This window comes from Panthera pardus, unplaced genomic scaffold, assembly GCF_024362965.1.
Source record: "Panthera pardus isolate Hobbes unplaced genomic scaffold, ASM2436296v1 HiC_scaffold_21, whole genome shotgun sequence".
NCBI classification, from domain to species: domain Eukaryota; kingdom Metazoa; phylum Chordata; class Mammalia; order Carnivora; family Felidae; genus Panthera; species Panthera pardus.
This window is the reverse complement of record NW_026526777.1, coordinates 18,432,595-18,447,347: the sequence shown is the minus strand read 5'-3', so window position 1 is coordinate 18,447,347 and position 14,753 is coordinate 18,432,595. Positions and strand designations below refer to the sequence as shown.

Here is a 14,753-nt window from a genome sequence, read left to right as displayed (position 1 = left end):
ATCTTCCACCATTCATTCTAAGCTGTTATAGATTTTGACACAGGCACAGATAACTTAGTTCATTCTATGAGGGGTTGAATGAAAAAGATAGTACTCTGGAACTATATTGACTATTAAGTTGAAGCATGGCCAGGGGTGGTAAGACATGAAGGCTAGCAAGCAATCATTGGTCTTGGCAAAAGTACAAAGCGGTCACATCATGAAGGAATGGGTGTTCCTATAGTGGAGGGTTGCCAGAGATGATTTCAGTAGCAGGAGAAATCTGCCTCTATCAAGGCAAGTAAACACATGTTAGCAGGGTCTGTCTGTAAGGGGTTTAAGCCTGTTCTCCACTGTGTGATTACGGATGGGATTCCTATTCCTAAGAAGATGATGGAAAAGAACATTAGTACTGGAGGATCTGAATTGCTAGGTATTTTGTCCCAACCAGGATTCAGAAGCCGAAGCCATTAGTGTGAGCTAGTTATGAGAAATTGGCCACCTGTAAGCGATTTGCTCTCAGGTTTAAGGCAAAAGCTCAGCTAATGTAGGTATGTACAAGTTTGGTCTCAGACAAGAATTAAGGGGTGAATTAATACTAAAGGTCAGAGAGAGGGCCCAAGTTAGAATTCCTTGTTTCTCTGGCTGATGCCAGTTATGGAGGAAGTCAACCAGAAGATAAGACCTCTGGTTTGACAAATAAGCTGGACCCAGGCAGCTCCTCACACGCTCCCCTGTCCTTAGAATGTGTGTTCTACTTGACTTCATTCCCAGAAGCTGCCCCAAGGATACAGCCTTGAGAGAACGATCTGGTGCTGAGACAGTCTAGACTTTGTATGGTTAAGGCCTCCTATGGAGGTGACTAAACTCAGTTAAGGCCTCTATATAAACTTTGAGATTCTGCTGGGTGGGTGCAGACAACACCTTGTGCCTGCCCAAGACAAGCCTTTGCCTGTAAGTTCACTTGCTTATCAAGCCACTTACCGATTTGGAGTGCTCTGTCTCTTTCTTCAGTCTCTCTTTGCCTTCTGTGTATCGCAGCCAGTTTCAGATTTCACCCATGAAGCTCCTGAGGGTGTAAATTAACACAGGCATTATTCTAGGGCAAGTGATATCAAGCATGGTAAAGGCAGTGATTTTTACTGTTTTATTTACTGCTGTATCTCTCTCTCTCAGATAGTGTTTGGCTTAGAATAAGAACTCAAGAAATATGTGCTTAATGTTGATTGCTAAATAAAGGAGTGTAAAGAGGTATTTACAGACCGCAGAATTCAGCAGGTCCTGACACAAGTGAAGTTGAAAAATTTCTAACAATAAATTGTGTCAAAGTAGTCCCATTGCACATAATAACAGGCCAAGAGGCCATAAATACATGTTTGATATAATAAATATCATTTTGTATCTATAACTTAACAATACAAAACCAAGTGTTCTAAACTAGCAAATATTTATTTTAAAACATTTATACTAACTTCATATAGTATAAATCAATGGCATATATATATATATATATATATATATATATATATATAGGTTTAATATAAATATCATCAGGAAAAACCAATAAGAAACTATGGTAATTGGAAATTAACTCTTTATTGTCATTCAGTTAAGTTTCTTTTACCCTGTAAATTTGTTTTTAGTAAGTCACTTAAAAACATAGGTGAAATAACCATTTATTAGAAGCAATGTCTTAAGTGAAAGAATAATTATTTAGGTTTTAAATCTAGAAACATGTTTTTTTTCCCATGAAAAGAATTACTTTTAGGAACTCTCTATGACACAATGATTTTTTTTCCAAAAGAAAATTTTATTTCTTCTCGAATATACCCAGTATTTCATCATTGAATTGCATTTTTAAATAGAAAATAAACAATAAATAAGTGCAGACCAATTTTCTATTTTTACTTATTACTTACTTGACTTACATCAAACAATATCAAGGCAGGGATAAACTTTAACAAAAGTAATCACTTGAGCATCCTTTTCAGTTACAGGATAATCATCAACTCAGTAAATTTACTGCAAAAAGTCTGTTAGATTCATTGCTATTCTATACACAAAAGATAGTAGTGGCTGGGATGACTAAATTTTTTTAGTTTTAATGCTTTTATTTTTCATGAAAGTGGCTCTATGCTACCCATCAAGTAAAGTATAAGAGAACAGAGAAAAATACCTATTTTGTTTGTTTCACTTGCTCCTCTTACTGAAAATGCTATACTAATGGATTTGTTTATTATCTACATAAAAATAAGTTTACGGTTTTAGAAGAATTAATATTTTAATTATTGGCCTATTCTAAATGACAGCTGCCCACACTACTGTCCATACGCCACCAGTTAAACATGTAAACTAAATGGCAGATCATTTCGGGGAGGAGTCGGGGAGTCCTTTCGAAAGTTTAAAGTTTGGTGGATTTGAATGCTGCCTGCCTAATGGCAGTGTAATTTTGAATGAGTTACATAGATCTTTGAGCTACAAATGAGTAACATCGTTTTGTTTTTCAGTATTGCAGAAAAGATTAAGTAATGCAAAGAGAAAGTACTACTATTGTGATTTATACTGTAGTATGTGTGATGCTATAATCATTATGTAACTGCTTACTATGTCCTCATCATTCTCTTTCAAAAACATCTTTCTCACTAATTTCTTAGCCTGTTTTTTGCCCACAATCCTTCCAGTTATCCAGGCTCAATTTTTTAGATTCATCTTTAATTCCTCCCTTGCTCTCTATGAATGAGTTGGCTGATAAATCATTTAAGTCTACATCCATCCATGTTAGCTCTCTTATCGTTTTCATCTCCCAATGCACTGCCACTACTTTGTTTCAAGTCATAGCTCAGTATTGTTGTCATTGTTTATTTGTCCTTACCTCGCCCTTTGTCATTTTACTCATGTTTTCACCATCCTCTGTATGCAGCAACTTATTTTAATTTTTCCAAAATGTGTATTCCTGATGATCCGATTCTTCTAGTCCTAAAATTTCACTAGCTTGACATTATTTAATAACTTACGTACAAAATGCTACTTTGACTTTTGAAATCTTATAGGCATTGATACAAGCTATATTCTCAGTATATCCCAGCAATCATGAAATGTACTCTATGCACCCAAATCAGTTTGGTTTTTAAATCTCATCTTGAATGTCACTCAGGATAATAATTTTAATCTGAAGTCTCTAAATTGATAATATTCTCATCATTGTTAACTTTCAAAGAGCTCATACATGATGGATTATTCTGTTTTGGTTTATAGAGAATCTCATAAGTATCTAATTGGCTAGATTTTAAGCTCCTTGACGTCAAAGTAGATGTGAAAATAACATATTTTTTAGCGATATTTTTGGAGGTATCAGGCACTCTAAATTTTTATTTAATTCCAATAGGACATTTTTATTTATTTGCCAGTAAGTTTTATTTGCATAGTAACTTTCTCTATTGTTTACTATATTTAAGATTAGCCATAATACTATTTTATGAAAGAAAAGAGAGTACTATTCATGATGACAGATAGTCCAGTCCATAAAATATGATTGTGGCTAGGCTACCATGGGGAATGGGAATAGGAAAATCTTCTGAAATGTACTCTGCCCTTAAGTGTTTTTTGCCTAATGAAAAGATGCAGACACAGTAGCAAATCAAAGCTAAAATGTCATATATTTAATGTAATAATACGTACAAAGAGAAGTAAAGGCTCACATGAGGAAAAAATAAGTGCTATCTGCATGGTCAGGAAAGTTTCATCAGAAAGGTAGTGTGTGAGCTGAGCATAAAAGGGACATACACACTCTAGTTATGACTAGACTTATTTGCCAAATGCACCAAGATCTTCCAACGTCTTCTAGCATCTTTGAGTGAATAGCTCAAAGGTTATGAGGGAAAGTCTAAAGCAGTTGCAAGGTGGTGGGTGATGAGCCTGAGGGTCACCCCATCAAGGATACTGGTAGAAATGTTGCAGAGTCTGGAAGGTGTCCCACAGCCAATGGGGGTGGGGGGGGTGGTCTTTGTTTATACACAAGCTGGAGACGACCAGGCCTTGATTGGGTTCACTTTTAGGAAAAGCCATAGTTAACTCATCCAAGCTTTGCTATATTGGTTAATACATTTATTTTGCAATTTATGAAACCACCTAAAACCTGTAAATATTTCACAGTCATTTTTATACTTTTTAAAGTGACTCTAGGCTTGTCATCTCATTTATAGCCTGACTTAATGTGAGGGCTAGAATCCAGCCTTTTCAATGTTTCATTTACTTCTACGGAGTGGGGAAAGTGTGGGTTTATAGCAAAAACTACAAAATTACATTATTTTTTCAACCTCCAGAACATGGTAAGCACATTCTGTAATGGTAATTAGCTCACTTCAATAACATCAAACTTAGGCTTGCCTTGTTAGTATTTGACATTCATATTTTCCCTCAATTTAATGTGAGTACATTTGATATAGAACACAATGAGAACTGGCTTTGATTTGATCATTTTCTCAGTTTCATTCGGCTCTTCGCACTTTGCACTGCTATATTTATGGGCTTGCCTATATCTTGTCCCTGCTTGATCCATATCTCAAACCTGGGTTAAAAAAGTCAGAAATGATTTTTTACAGTTCACAGGTCAGACAAATACGTGCTTGATAAGTTTTCACAATGAGTCAAGGAACACACATCTTAGGAAGCTGTCAGTCTCTGAGCAAAAAAAATATGGTGAAGAATAAAGAAAACTGATACAATGTGCTATTAAAAAATAAATGTTTTTTTTTTCTCTGCAATGAGGATGTTAGAATATGAAATAATTCAAACATTAGAAAGTAATTGATACTAGTGTCCTCATTTCCCTTTTCTATAACCACAAATTATATTTATTTGACATCTTGGGACATACGATTGTCATTAAAATTTTAAGATAAATTTGAGCTTTGTATATATGTTTATGTAGGCATTAATATAAGTTCATTAAAACACAAGAAATATACCATATAGAAAAAAAGGTAAGGTCTAGGGATCATTTGTTGGTTCTTTACATATTAGACAAGGGGTTAGAGCTTAGCACCACCTTTCCAACCACAGAAGGTATGTAAATGAGTACATTACCACATCTGCCTTGCAAGCATTGGAAAGTGTGGACTTGGGAGGGAAATGAGTACTGAATGCTTATCAACTGTCTAGACAGAGGAAAATATTCTAGTATCAGGGAGCATAATTGCTGAGAACTTTCTAGAGAACCCATGAAAACAGTTTTGACTTTTGATTTTAAAATACAAAAATTATTGCTGTACTCGTCCCTTTGCTCTGTACATGTTCACCTGAACCCAGTTACTATCTGAGTTCTAGACATTCTTTAAACCTGTCTGACCTGTCTGTCATATCGCTTTAGTGGCTTAATTTGTGAGGTCATGCCTGAATACTTTTTTGGCCAGATCATGGGTCCATATTCCATAATACTTTAATTCGATTTATCATGCTAATTCAACATTTGAGATACAAAGCACAGCAGGGTTACTCTCCCTAGGTAAGCTTTTACAAAAATAATTGTGAGCTGACTAGTCATGACCTTGGTTTTATCTATGCTCAATTTTTGATCTAAAACTTCAGTGAACATCAATTTTGAAACCATTTCCAAGTACACTGAGAAATAGCATTTGAAGCTTGGGACCATAAATTCTCCTTTAGATATTTCCCTGTTCAGGGTAGATTGAGTAGGATTAAAGGGAGCAGTCATGCACTCAGGGTTAAATAAAAAAGGTATTACACTTGAATGGTAATTTAGGTAGGACGGATGTTTTTTGTATTACAGACACAGGGGTAAAGCATGGCAGGAAACTATTCAGCGGGGAAGATAAAGGGAAATGATGCTTTAAGCCTCCCTGACCCACAAACAGAAAGAAAAGCCATTATTAACTGAAACCAGGAGCAAGTGTAAGGTAAGGGACAAACAACCAGGCTGTGAATTACCCAGGTAAGTTACCTACAGTTTGCTTTCACCCGCTAGAAAAGTTCAATGATGATGAACAGGATAACCAAGGTTTAGTTACATGGTTAATGAAGAATATTAAACTGGGTTTTAAAAATAGTATCTAATACAGAAGCAGTTAATCAGGGAAATGTACCCACACCAATAAGTGATACATTTTGCACACATCAGATTCAAAAGCATAAATTGAAAACTACAAAGTCAGAGTATATACTGGCAAAATATTTTAGAAATTACGTTGGAAGGGGCATCTGGGTGGATCACTAGATTAAGCATCAGACTCTTGATTTCAGCCCAGGTCAAGATCTCACAGTTCATGAGTTCAAGCCCTGCATTGGGCTCTGTGCTGACAGAGTAGAGCCTGCTTGGGATTCTGTATCCCTCTCTCTCTGTCCTGCTCCTTCCTCCCTGCGCTCTCTCTCTCTCTCTCTCTCTCTCAAAATAAATAAAAATAAGTTTAAAAAAAGAAATTAGGTTGGCTTTGTATAGTAAAGATATCTAATGTTATTTGGCTTGAAATTTCTATAAATGGTTCTATACTATGTAGACATGTATGTTAGCAGATATTTTAACAAACATTTATGGTAATATAATTTATGATATAAAAAAATAAAAGTACCCCAAATGCTCATGGAGAATGTAAACTAAACAGTGGTATATTTCATATATTAACATTCAACATAGAAAATAAATCACCTACCAGTGTATACCAGAGAGAGAGAGAGGGATACAGAATCCCAAGCAGGCTCTGCACTGTCAGCACAGAGCCCAATGCAGGGCTTGAACTCATCAACTGTGAGATCTTGACCTGGGCTGAAATCAAGAGCCTGATGCTTAATCTAGTGATCCACCCAGACACTCCTTCCAATATCTAACATTTTTAATCTTAGATATGTGAATCTGAGCAGGTAAAGTTTAAAAACAAGCAAAACTTTATAACATAGGGGGTTAGTGATAAAATCATAAATAAATTCAAGAAATGGTAAATACAATATTCCAGATAAGAGCTGCTGGAGGGGTGAGGGTAAATTGAGGCAGAGCACTTACTTTTGATTGGGGCATAAGAATTATGAATACTTCATAATTTAGGCAGTCTTAAGAATGAGTTAAGAAAGAAATTTTTGTAACATTCTGTTTTCTAATTTACACACCATTAGTTGCATCAAAATTTTATGATTAAAAAAGTCTTTAAGACAACAAATCCAATACAAAGGGGAATTATTCTAATATTAGACAAATATTGAGAAAAAATTGAATCTATTCCCTTCCACTTAGTATACTAAATGAATGATATCTACTAAAATGGATGATCCTAAATTATCACCCAAAGAAAACATTTTCAGAAAATTGAAAAGAAAGTTGAATACACAGGTCAAGGTTATAAGCCTAAGTTGGGTAAGATTGCTTCAGAAAATATTGTACATGATTTGTGTATTGATTGTCCCAACCAGGTGCCAGAGCCTGAGAAAGGTAGAGGACTTCATTGCCCTGCCCACCTTGTCCATCTGTATCAGAGTTCTGCATCTGGTGAGAATCCAAGCAACGCAAATGGTGATGAGTGTCTCTTCCAGTTTTCTTCTGAAAGTCCATTTCTGACAACCACATTTTAAAATATATATAACTATATTTTTCAGTATTTTATAATATTTCAGTATCTGCCTCAGTGTTTTAGGAACCAACGGAGTTGTGATTCTGGTTAAGTAAACTTAGGAGGAAAAAAGTGAAGCCTAGAATCAGCTACAGCTGGAAATCTAAAAAGAAAAATATCCAGAAGGACGTCAAGATAATTTTACTTGGGTATTTCTGAGGGAAAAAAATGTGAAGTTGGGATAGTTTGTATTTTTCCTTTACCCTTGACTATTTCAGAAACTGTCAATCAAATACACGGTTAAATGTGATTAAAAGAAAATACAGGAGCGCCCGGGTGGCTCAGTTGGTTAAGCGTCCGACTTTGGCTCAGGTCATGATCTCACAGTTCAAGACTCTGAGACCCATGTAGGTCTCTGGGCTGACAACTCAGAGCCTAGAACCCACTTCAGATTCCGTGTCCCCCTCTCTCTGACCCTCCCCTGTTCACACTTTGTCTCTCAAAAATAAATAAACATTGAAAAAAAAAAAACAAAAGAAAATACAAAATAGTATGTATGTGACACAAATTTTTGAGGTGGGAAAAATGTTAAATGTTTCTCTCTCAGCTTACTGTATCAGCTTCCTAATGGATTAACTTTAACAACATATATGCTTTCCTTCCAAAAATGTTTCCAAAGCCATGGATTTGTTTGAGTAAGTGTTCCAGAAGATGAGCAAACATTTCTTTTTTTTTTTTTTTAATTTTTTTAACATTTATTCATTTTTGAGAGACAAAGAGAGACAGGGCACGAGCTCGGAAGGGGCAGAGAGAGGGAGACACAGAATCTGAAACAGGCTCCAGGCTCTGAGCTCTCAGCACAGAGCCTGATGCAGGGCTTGAACTCACGGACCGTGAGATCACAACCTGAGCCGAAGTTGGATGCTTAACCGACTGAGCCACCCAGGTGCCCCTGAGCAAGCATTTCTAAATTTTAACTTGATAAACGAGCAATATCTTGCAACATGACACTGAATGTCACATGACCACAACTGAGCCAATGGTTCTTGAAATTTGCTTTTATATACAAGTGCTTTGGACTACCGGCATGTTTTCAGAACAAATGATACTTCACAAATTATACTCACAAGGTTTTACTACCTTTTCAGCCAGAATTAGTTACGTACAGTTCCTTCGAAAGTGCATCAACTTTGAAGCCTTCCATGTTTTTCCATGTTACTTCTTCTGCCAAGAACCTTACTTCAACTTTTGTCTAGTCAACTACTTCAAACTAATTGTTCCAGATTCAGCTCAAATTTTGCTGCTTTTGGATAATTACTTCTCCTGCACTCCATCCACAGGATGAGTTACACTTGATCTTAGCCAAAAGGCCAGGAAGCAATTCAGGATGAGCTAAATGTACTTGACAAAGGTTTTCCCTCTCTACTAACTTAACAGCATATGAATATCTCACCGACTACACATCGTTCCTGAAAATAGATGATATTCTTCTCTATTTCTCAATAACCTTTAATTCCTTAATTCCTTAACGGCTTCCTTTATCCACTTATTTCCAGGCCTATCTTGTGTGGTTTCAGAAAACCAAGCCCAGTACCAAAGGATAACTGTATACTACCATTATGATATTTATAAAATTGTTTCGATGGATCTAAAGACAATTCCAAATAAAGGAATTCAACACACTTTGAAAGATTTTTTTTTCAATAAGTGTATTAGCTCTAAGTTAAATTCTTAGAAATTCTCTATTTATATTTCCTTCCCAATTTTAATTAGGTTATTTTTTATTTATTGGCAATTGTTTTTTTAAATGTTAGCTCTTGTTGCTATATTTGAAGCAAAACTTTACATGTTTTATTTTTGTCCTTTTACTGTGCTTATTATTTTATAGATGTATCTTATATTTTAGATTTTGTATATTCAAATTTACCTCTCTACATTTATATTTTATGCCTCAGGATACTTTTTACTATATTTTAATTAAACACAATAATTAATTTTAATTAATTATTAAATCTGAAATTTATTTTGATGAATGGGGCTTGTGAGAAATTGAATTATTTACTCTCCCAAATCAGTTTCAACAAGTAGAATATCAAAAAGAATAGATATGGGGGCACCTGGATGGCTCAGTCAGTTAAGCATCCTACTCTTGACTTCTGTTCAGGTCATGATCTCGCAGTTCGTGAGTTTGAGCCTACACCGGGCTCTGTGATGGCATTACAGAGCCTGCTTAGGATTCTACCTCCCTCTCTCTCTGCCCCTACCCTGCTTGCTCTTTATCTCCCCCTCAGAATAAATAAAAGTAAACTTAAAAAAAAAATAGATAACAGACTAAAGATTTCAGACATAAATACAACCCAATTAAAAATCTTGATCTGAGAAAATGTTCTGACCAATAATGATGTAATATGACTGACTATATAAAGATTCCATAAAGGCTATTAGCCATAAAGGCTATTGTTTTTGTAGACAAAAATAAATAAATAAAATTAGTCACATCCTATATTGTATTATTTTTATGTGTTGTATTAAATATCAAAATGTATAATCCATATATATATAAGATAATGAGTTACTGAAGGTATTTGTAACTGAATGTGATATATTCCAAGCTGTTTTAGGTAAATCATTTTTCCAGGTTAGTAAGACCATTTTGGAACATGTATAGAACATGCAATCCAAAAGATCAATGCAGGTGTACCTGTGTTTGTCAGACCAAATGAAAAACATACGAATAATTTGAATAAATAAAAACCTCCGTGTGCTTTAACAGTAGGTAGTTATACATTATTAAAGATAAGTATTATTGTATATAATAGTATTGCTAAGTTGTAAATATGACAAAAACTGTGTTCTTTGATATAATATCACTAATCTCTGACTCACAAAACATAAATCTGGATGGCATCTTTGAGTCCTCTTCCGTTGTCCTCTCCAGGGTTCCTGGAATCCCAGTATTTTTACAGCCACCCCTTGATTATCATTCCCAAAGCCACTCCCCAAATTTAGATCCTTATTGTTTCTCATAAAAATTCTAATAATAATGTCAGCAGAGGTCTAATGGAGAACCTGAATTTCACCCTGCCTGGCATCCGCTGGGATGTCAAGGAGCAAAGTAAGGAACCTCAACTTCTACCCCAACATGTAGTAATGAGACATTGCCTCTCCCCCTACAGGCATGGTGTTATAGGAGGCTTGATAAAACAGAAGATTTAAATGAAATACAGGGCCTGATAACACGATATTCAAAATGTCTAGGGTGCAAAAGAAATAACTTGTTATACCAAGAACAAGGAAAATACCACCACTGGAAAAATTCACCAAAGCCAGGATAACACAGAGAAAAGGATGAGAGTTTCTACTTTTGACTTGAAGCAGCAGTAGAGAACAATACTAACAGACCCCCCACCATCTGCTGTGATATTGAAATTCAACATTTCACTCCTCTTACAATATTTGGCTTTTAAGATCAAGCTCTGGTAACAATTATAATTTTGTTTCAATAACATATTCTGGCCCAACACTATGAAAGTAGAGAAGACATAGTCACAAAGGGTTAATTTACCCAGTATTTAGAAGCTTTCTTTTTTTCCAAAATAAGTTTTCTTTGATTAATATTAGAGGATTAAATACACAATGCATATATTTGAATTAAGGAAAGGGGTTGTCCAAAGGTCTAAGTGTACCTTAGTCCTTTAAACTTCTTTGCTTACATCTAGGATCATCAAGGAGGTGACGAATGCTTTGCTGAATCCAATGAAGAATAACATTAACTTGTATGTGTCATTTTGACCTCCTTTTGTATTTTATAAAATGTATTGCATGTATATTACTTAATTTGCTTTATACCTCATTCTCAGGGAAGATAAGAGTATATATGATGTACAAACTACAAATATCTGTTTGAGAATTTTATATATCATCATTTGTCATTTTGTTTTGATTATGTATATATATCTTCAGTCTATGAGTACTTGATAAGAGTTTTAATAAATATATGTTCATGAACATAAAGTGATGTGGAGGAATGGTTAATTTTGTTAATATTTTGATTATATTTAACAAATACACAGATGCTGAGACAATAGTTTGCTTGACTCACTTGGATCCTTTCCATAGGTCTTCTCCCTTAAGGTATAAAGGAGAATAGAACTTTCAGGCACACCCTTAATAATTAGTATACATAATGTAGTATAATACATAATTATTCTGTAGAATCTATCAAACATGACACACCAAATACATGATTCTAACAGAAAATTATTAGATGTTAGATACAGAAGTTTCACATAAAGATGAAAAAGTCAGTGTGAACCGGGCAAAGGAAATATCATCCTTCTCCTCCAGCAGATCCACTTTAGTTATACACAGTCTTATCCTTCAGGCCAATTTAGGCCTTAACCAAACAGTTTTGTTTGTTAAATAGTTTAAAAATATAAAACAAGATTTCTTCACTTACCAGGTTAAAAAAAAAAAACAAACTATTAACATAGAAATGGTCATTTTTGAAGAACTCTGTACAGGCTAGTTAATAGTTAGCTTAAAACTTTTAAGGGAAATGCTTTCAAGATTTATTCCAATAAGGTATCTTAACTGGTAAAAACTGTAAAGTGTGATTGTTTATTTGATATGAATGACCCCATGAACTCTTTGAAATGAATGGAAGAGTATAGATAATTGCATTTTACACTCACAGCTATAACCCTCAGTGCGTACAATCTACTTAGAATTGCTATAATGTTACATTACAGTCTATTTTATGTCTAATGTTTTCATTCTAGCATTTCCAAATTTCTCTGCTTAACAATTTTAAATTGAACTGTAAGGTAACAACATAATTTAGGTTACGGGAAGTCAATTAACTCTGCATGATACTTGAGAAAAAATTGGTTTATACAATTGTAATTTCAGAAAAATAAAAAGCTGCATTTTTGTTTGTAAAGAGTAGCTCACATCAAGGACTATTATTCTACTGGAATATATTTTTGGCTCCAACCTAGCAGAAAATAAAGATACTTTTTTCTCTTTTATGTTGTTGACTCCCCAGTATCCCCTCAGTTGAAGAAATTTCCTCTCAATATTGTAACATGTTCAATGCTTTGGGTCGCTCTAGGGAATACAGTTTTAAAAAAGATTAAACCACTGATGACTTTAGCTTTTAACCTCAGTCATAAATACAAGTACTCTACTATATCCTCACAATTTAAATGCAAATAATCTTTAAACAAAACTAATCTTGAGGGCTTTTGTATAGTGAATGATAAATGGAAGGGAAATTTATAAAGTGTGATAGTGAGCAGCTCTGGCTTCTTTTTCACATCAATCATCTCTCCATATGGATCAACAATTAAAATAGTTCAGTGCCTTTGAGGGAGTCTGGGAAAACAAGTTCATCATTTAGCCGCCAGTGGCGTTGCCTTGGGGAGAAGTAAGCTGATCCAAAGGGTAAGTGTTAATTGAAAAACGTGTAAAGGAAACTGAAGATCCTTCCTCTAGGTTTGCTTACCTGGAGAACCAAATCTAAGTTGTGCCTAGAAAGCCTAACAGTCTTATCTAAAATAGCACATGCTTAATACAAAGAGAGTGTATAATTATTAGAGTTGAGCCCTTTTATATTGAAGAAATTAACTTATATTTTCAAAACATTACTTTCAGCAGAATTTGGGATTATTAAAATTATATCTTACTTATATCTAACAGAAAGAAAACTTACCTTTGGTTATCTTAATTGTTCATGACCTTACTTTTTATGTACTATAAATTAAAAAATACAAAATTTCTGTTCAACATTTTCTTTTATTTTAATGATTTTTTGAGACATAGAGAGAAATAGCATATAAGTAAAATTTTAAAAATAAAAGAAGGGGCACCTGTGTGGCTCAGTTGGTTGAGCATCGGACTTCAGCTCAGGTAAAGATCTCACAGTTCTTGAGTTCGAGCTCGGTGTCAGGCTCTGTGCTGACAGCTCAGAGCCTGGAGCCTGCTTGGGATTCTGTGTCTCCCTCTCTTTTTGCCCCTCCCCTGTTCACACTCTGTCTCTCTTTCAAAAATAAATAAACATTAAAAAATATTTTTAAATGCCAAAGTCCAAGGGGACAATGAAAGTTTAAGTAATGATCTGGATCAAAATACACAAGACATGGAATATAATTTATGATACTGGACTGGATCCCAAACCAGGAAAAATAGTAATAAAGGCCATTATTGGAACAAATGATGGAATCTGAATAGGAACTGTGGACTTGATAATAGTGTTGGATCTATATTAAATATTCTGATTTTGAAAATTGTAGTAGAGTATACTCTTTCCTTTCGGAAGCATATAATGAAATGTTTAGATCTAAGAAACATAATTTTACAACTTTCAACTGATTCAGAGAAATCAATATATTTATATGCTAAATATATTTATACTTATGTGCATGTGGGTACTTATACAAACAGAGAGAATGGGTAATAAATAAACAAATAGAGCTAAATAGAAATACTTGGTCAAACTGCATAAAGATTCCATAGGAGTTCATTGACATATTGTGGCAAATTTTTATGTTTTCTCTGAGATTATATTTTAAAAAGTTATGAAGGTCTAAATGAGGATGTTACTACTCAACTGAACTGATACAGATGAGAATTTGATTTTATCATTGAATTGAAGGCATAATTTTATCCCCATGTCCCAAGGAACACTAGAAATGAATACAACTGTTGTATAAATCAGTCTGAATTTAAAATAGACACAAGCAATTAAAACTTTAAGTAAAGAACTCTTTTGATATTTGAAATAATATGGAATTGAATCGACAGACTAAACATTTTAAATACTTCATCTGTGATTATTTTTATTAATTTTTAAATGCTATTGCAGCAACAACTTGTAACATGTACGGAGAGAAATTAGTCTTATTAGAACCCCATTCAGCAGGTGGTATTTCTTTTCTAGTGGAATCTACCATTTGGCATCAGTGTTTGATTATAATAGCATGCATAATATCAGCCTAGAGAGCTATGTAAAAAATGCTGGGAGGTCTGTGTCTCGGGACTTGGAGATAAAGAGAGAAAATAATGAGCATAACAGAATGAACAAACTGGAATGAAAACTAGCTGTATTTTAGTATCCACTTAATGAGATTTTATATATATATAAAGAATTTCCAGTTGGGTTCAAATATCCATCTCTAGTTTCTCTTTACAAAGAGCTAGAGAAACTCTTTAGCTAATTTT

At 34.3% G+C, this 14,753-nt stretch overlaps 1 long non-coding RNA gene across 1 annotated transcript in view; it reads right to left on the bottom strand.

Annotated features, from left to right (window-relative positions):
* The window catches only part of LOC109276694 (uncharacterized), a 54,314-nt gene that overhangs the window by 16,720 nt on the left and 22,841 nt on the right, over positions 1-14,753 (bottom strand). The window contains exon 2 of the long non-coding RNA XR_002084797.2: positions 964-1,048. This is a non-coding gene — a long non-coding RNA (uncharacterized LOC109276694). The remainder of the gene's footprint in view (positions 1-963; positions 1,049-14,753) is intronic.